A 6,642-nucleotide genomic window follows, 5' to 3' on the forward strand; every position below is an offset into this window, starting at 1 on the left:
TTTAAGATAATTTGAGGCGAGAAATTTGCCATTTAGAGTCTAAACATGTGCTGTGTGTGTTAAGATATGACGTATTTATAGTTTGGCAGCGACGAAGTCGGCGGTGATCAGCTCCGCCTCTGTGGACGCTCGGTGCTCACTGTGAGCCGGCACAGAGCAGCGTTATCTCGGCCTGTCCTGAGGACCAATCACAGCTCTTGCCGTCTCCGTCTTCTCTTGACGGAGTGACGGACACTATTTTGTGCAGTCGGAGACGACGCAGAGGCTCTGACAGGCTCTACGTCGACGCATAGGACTCTGCGTAACCTACGCAGAGCACTTTACGCAGGAGTATAAATTGGGCTTAAGAGTGTACTATACCACTCCTGGTCTGGACATCACTCTCTGAAATCATGAAACCCATTAAATCGTTGTGTGGACCTGATGCCCAAGAATCCACAACATATCACAGCTTCTCTTTACCAATGTTCCTTCTCTGCTGTACCAGTGAGGGTTAGGGTTAGGGTTGGTGGGGTTTTAACTCCAATCAAAGTGTCAGTCTTGACACATGTATGTTTTCCACTCCGTGCCCAGCTGGGTTCTATGTGGTTGTTGCCCTGAGGAACACATGAACACATGTGGGTGGTGGTTCTGTGGTTGAGGCAGATTACAGAGCTCTGAGCTCCAAACCCTGGGAGGAGACCTGCTGCTCCACAGGCTATAGAAAGACTGTCACAAACCACAGGCCTGTCATCAACAGACAGACATAGAAACTGCTGCACTGCCTCAGAATGACCACCAGGGAGGGAAAGAATGCTGCAGTTTCTCACCCGAGTGCATCACATTACTGATGTTTCCCATCCAATATGAAGTCATTTTAAAAAGAAATAAGTCGTGATAATAGGGTTTCCATCACCCTGTGTTTACATGTGCTTTTAATTTGAGTATTAAAAAAACCTTAAAATACTGCATTTAAGAGTTTACATTTCAGTACAACAGAAACTGTCTAAACTGTAGAAATGGCTAAGACGAGGAATATGTGGACGAATGAGGAAACCACAACGTTCAAAAAACACAAATATTACTACAATACTGAACTGAAGCTGCACAGAAACACAAGCATATATGTGACTTTACTGTATGCTGTACCTCAGTGAAGTATATTTGACTGATAGACTTTAGACTCCTGTTTGATCAAATCAATTCTCTGAGATAACTTTGTTTTCCTTCTGTTTGCTGACGAGGGAAAGAGTGACTTCACACAGAGATCCTCAGATAAACGACAGATGCTTCACAACTGAATGTAAGTTAGTGCAGTTTTCACCTACAAGTGAAACTATGATCCATTCAACAGCAGCTGATCTTGATAACAGCACGACAACAATAGCCTGATTTGAATGTAGTTCACGTCTTAATGTTCTTAGCGTCTTTCATTACAAACATCATCAGAATTCTCTGGACTCTGAAGATTGACCCTCAAACCCACTGAGACGAGGGCTGTTATACAACAGAGCTGCTCATGAATGTCCATCAGGACACTATAATAGTGTACATATTCATCAACACTATTAGTCTTATTTTTGACACTCTTTGTTTTAACTGAGTAAATGGACTGAAAGATTTCTCCGACTTAAAAATATATTATACTTCCTTAAAAAATCACAACAGAGTATATATACTGGCTAACCCAGAATGTGACATAGATGTAGATGTTTCCCAAACCTCAACATGACTTAACAAAGCAAATATATTCAGTTTACTGTCACAGAGCAGCAAAGAAGCCAGTTAGTGAAAACATAAACATAACATGTGTAAAGACAGAAATCTCCATCTCTGAAGAAGCTGAGTGAGTCAGATCATCATCATCATCATCTACACACTTCACTTTAGTCACATTTCCGCACCTCAGTGTCGCAGAGCTTTGCAGAGACTCACCTCAGATCCGCAGAGAGCGGTGATGATGATGATGAAGATGATGATGATGATGTCCTGATGTTCACACACTTCTGACCTGAAGATTCCTTTAAAAATAACCAAAGTAAACACACACGGTCAGCTGGAGGCTGCAGGCGGTGGTGACTGAACACACACTGCACAGGAGCGTCAGTGGAGATATGAGGAGCTGACGGAGTTCCCAGTCCCGTCACTGTGAGCTGACTGACGCTGCATGCCTCTGCACGTCGAGAAGCAGGGCGGCACTGACCCCTAGTGGCAGGAAGTGAAAGCACAGGCTCCAGCACAGAAAGCTTGGGCTTGGAGATCGTTTTATGGACAGAGGCGCAGCTTGTGAACAGGGGGGCAGGGCAGGCAACTGCTTGGGGCCCCGAGCTGATAGGGGGCCCCCGACACTCTGAGCCTGAGGGCTGTTTTTAGTGAAATGTGCAGTGAGCAGCCGCCTCCCCGTCCCACTTAAACAACAATGACATCGCAGTAGGAAACCTCCCTAAAGGGGCCCCACCTCACTTTAACCTGTGTGAAGTTATCGTTGAGATGAAGAGGATTATTTACAGTGTAATGCATTTCTTTTTTTTTTCTTCAGTTATTTACAGTATTTTATTGTTCTTTACATATATATTAGGGCCCCTACAGACTCTAGAACCGCCTCTGTTTATGGAGCATTTGTTTTTACTGCTTTAAATCCTCTTCACAAAGTGCATTATCACAAATATGAACAATAATATTGTTCATATTTTATATTTATATTACAGACCTGTCTATTTTATATTTATTTATTTATTGGTAAAAAACCATCCTGAACGGCCCCAATAAATGAGTTGTGATTGTGATGCATCCATGGCCGTTTGAAGGAATTTGGGGGCCCCCATGCAAAATGGACATGTAATGTGACTGGCTGCTGTCAGCGACGACTGCCAGGGGCCCCCTTGAGGGGGATCCCGATAACAATGTCATTGCACTTTACTGCATTGACTATCAAAGGTTAGCTCACACAGTTTGTCGTTGCATTTTATTCATAACCAGTCGTTATCTTGACTCAAACCCTGGATTTTCTCTCTAAATATGTCATTGTTTGTTTGTGTGGAGGACGACATCATCACTGGCATGACTGGAATTTACTGTATGTTCATTCCACATATTTCAGTAGGTTTATTTACAGTTTATGTGCATTTACTTTAAATAAAATAGGGAGGATTGATGTTTTTTCTTCTTTGGGTTGACGACTGGACATTTTTCACCTTTCCTACAATGTTGTACTTTTTCACTTAAGATAATAAAGATAATATTAAAGAAGTGTCAGGATCAATAAACATTAAAATAACAAATACCTCCAATATTAAACATCTGTGCAGGACATGACAACATAGTCATCACTTCAGGTGCACGTCAGTACAGACGTGATATAAGGAAACTGACACACTAATAACACATGATTATAACACATTATTTATTCATGTGTTCTTAACTAAATGTAATGAAATCACTGTGCACGTTTTACAGATCTCTGTATTTGTCTCTTTGTGTAACGGTTGAAAAATGCAAACGTTAATTGTCAGAATGTTAGTACGTCTGTACATTATATATTAGCCACCGCTAACTGAAATGGTAATAATAATAACAATAATAATAATAATAATAAGGATTATGTTATTATTAGCCCCTCTAACCAGGGGAAACAAACAAACAAACAAAAAAGTTCCACCCGAACTGGGACTTGAACCCTGGACCCTCAGATTAAAAAAGCATTGTATTTTAATGTTAACATACATCACACAATGTTAGTAAGCTTATACATGTTATAATATTACGATAAACTAAATAAATACTGAAATGTTTACAGGCAAAAACTGGTTAATAAATACCGTAAATATCTGTTTACATGTAGTTTGTGATTGAATAAGTTCAGACAGACACGGGATTTGAACCGTGACCGAGAGCGTCATTTGATGTTATAAATAAACAGAAAAAGTTCCGCCCGAACAGGGACTTGAACCCTGGACCCTCAGATTAAAAGTCTGATGCTCTACCGACTGAGCTATCCGGGCTCTGGCAGAGCGCGGAGGTCTGACTCCATTATAACTGCTGTCAAACTGCTGTAAATATGAAGGATTTGGAGCAGAGAAAGTCGTTTTTACGTTGGTTAATGATGCTTCTCTGTGTTTGATATTTTACTTTTCCAATGCGTTCTCTATCGTAGTCCTTACCACTGCGGATGTAATATAATTTCGACCACAAGAGGGCTCTTTTGTTCAAACGTGTGTTTTGGTGTTGGTTTAGGTTCACTTCCTCTTTTATTTTGGTAAACACTCACACTTCCTGTCGTGCTGACACTGCATCCACCTTGACACACCTTCCCTTCATTCCCTCATGCACCTGGTGATCCTCAGTCATCACTCACTCCTGCCTTTGATTTCCTCTGCTCTTTATAGTCAGTGTCAGTGTGTTGTTTCTGCTCCACAGAGAAATCATTGCTCTGAGTCTCATCACAAGTGTTTTTTATAACTCAAGTAAGAATAGGTTTTGTTATTTTGTTTTATGAACCATTTCATGGATTGTTACATCGTGTTGTTAGAGGAGAAACATTCATTCATCCTGATTCCTGTCTCTTGCATTTTGGATCCAAGCATCGCTGCACCTCCCTAACAGTGCCGGAGCCTGCCACTGAAGGAGCTGCTGAGCCCCCCCACACAGTCAGCTGCAGTGGGTGGAGTGTGTTGTCCATGATGGAGGACAGTCTGGATAACGTCCTCCTCCGTCCCACCTCCTCCACAGAGACCAGGGAGCGGCCCAGGACAGAGCCCAGTGGATGGCAGAGGCCTCCACAGAGTCAGAGAAGGTCTGTAGTAGGGTCTGCACATACTGAAGGACCTCAGTCTGCTCAGGAGGTGGAGGCCACTTTGGCCCTTCTTTTACAGGGCGTTGATGTGAGTGTTCCAGTTCAGTTTGTTATGAGGTGAACACCCAGGTACTTGAAGCTGTCCACCAGCTCAATGTCAGAGCCCTGGATGCTCACCGGTGAGTGTGGTGGGGTCATTTTCTCCCTCGTCTTTCCGGTGTTCAAGCACAGGAAGTTGCTCTCACACGAGGTCCTTGATGACCGACCTGTTCTCCAGCTCTTTCCCCCCCAGACACACAGCCAACAAGAGCTGAGTCACCTGAGAACTTCTGGAGGTGACAGCTGCTGTAGGTGTAGTACGAGGTGTAGAGGGAGAAGAGGAACGGTGAGCGCAGCGTCCCCTGAGGGGCCCCGATGCTGCAGATGGCCACCTCAGACCTGCAGTCCTGCAGCCTCACATACTGTTGGTGAGGTAGCCGGTGGTCCATGCAGCCAGCTGTGTCCCCACTCCTGCGTCCTCCATCTTCCTCCTCCGCAGCAGCGCCGGTCGGATGGTGTTGAAAGCGCTGGAGGAGTCAAAGAACATGACTGTCACAGCGCTCCCGGTGGCCTCCACGTGAGTCAGCGCCTGGTGCTGCATCATCTATATAGATCTAGTGTTTTATTCTGTGTGTTACATCATCAGGTCATTGTGCAGGTTCAGTCATCAGCCTCCTGTGAAGCAGAGGCAACAGTCTTCATACTCATGTTTGTGTACATCCACCTCCCTGCAAAAGTGTTTTCACTGTATAATACACAGGACTTGGTCAGCGAGATGACCTTTGACCTGGAGGGCAGGGCCGGGCCCAAGGCATAAGCGAACTAACCCACAGCTTAGGGCCCCGTGACCACTAGAGGGCCCCCAAGAGCAATATACTCAAAAAATAAAGTTTGTAGTTTATTTAGAATTTTTCTCCCCATTTTAACCAAAGCTTTTTCACAGTTTTTACATAGTTGTCAGATGTGATTATTTAACTTAATATTTTATTTATAGACCATTTTTATGACCTTGTTCCAGGTGCCTCTGTTGATTTACATTATTTGTTTGTTTATTTTATTTAATGCTGTGTTGTTTCACATATAAATGTCAAATATTTGTATTACAGGAGTGTATTTTTAATCCCCCCTAAAGATTTTTTTAGATTTTCAGTCCTTAATATCTCAATATTTTATTTATAAAATGTTTGTTTTATGTGTTGATTCTGTGTCACCAGTAGGGGGAGTTGCTGAGTTTGCCAAATATTAATTGAAAGATTTTTCTGTAAATTTGCAAATCTGGTGTCAAACAAAAAGTTCTCACATGTAGTTTTACAAGTGTATTTGTATTTGTATAAGAATAAGTAGAATAGCTTTAGTATAACAGGTGTGTGAGTGATCAATAATCATTATTATTGGCACTAACAGAGGGCCCTAAAATCACATGTTGCTTAGACATTGTTTTATTTTGGATTCTCCAAATCTGTCACACATTCGTTTTCATCAGTGATTGATTCCAGTGCGACTCCCTTCTGTCTCCTGCCGTATGTAGGTTCATATGATCCGGATCGTCCAGGTCTTATTGGAGATCTGCTTTGTGGTTCTTCTGCAGAAGGATAATCGTTATTATGTCAACAGATAAAAGAGAATGAATGAAAACCTCGCCCTCTTCAGGAGGAGCTCACTCTGTCACTGATGTGATCAGACTCTAGTTGTTTGAGTGAAAACACTAAAGATACAAAGTGTTTCTTTCACTCTCAGTTCTCACTTTCGCCTCCTCCCACTCTCTGTGCTTCTCTTTTCTGGCGACGCTCGCTGCGCTTTTACGCGCGGCTCTGGAGACAGTGGAGAGTGTG

The sequence above is a fragment of the Microchirus variegatus genome, assembly GCF_963457635.1.
Source record: "Microchirus variegatus genome assembly, chromosome: 16".
NCBI classification, from domain to species: domain Eukaryota; kingdom Metazoa; phylum Chordata; class Actinopteri; order Pleuronectiformes; family Soleidae; genus Microchirus; species Microchirus variegatus.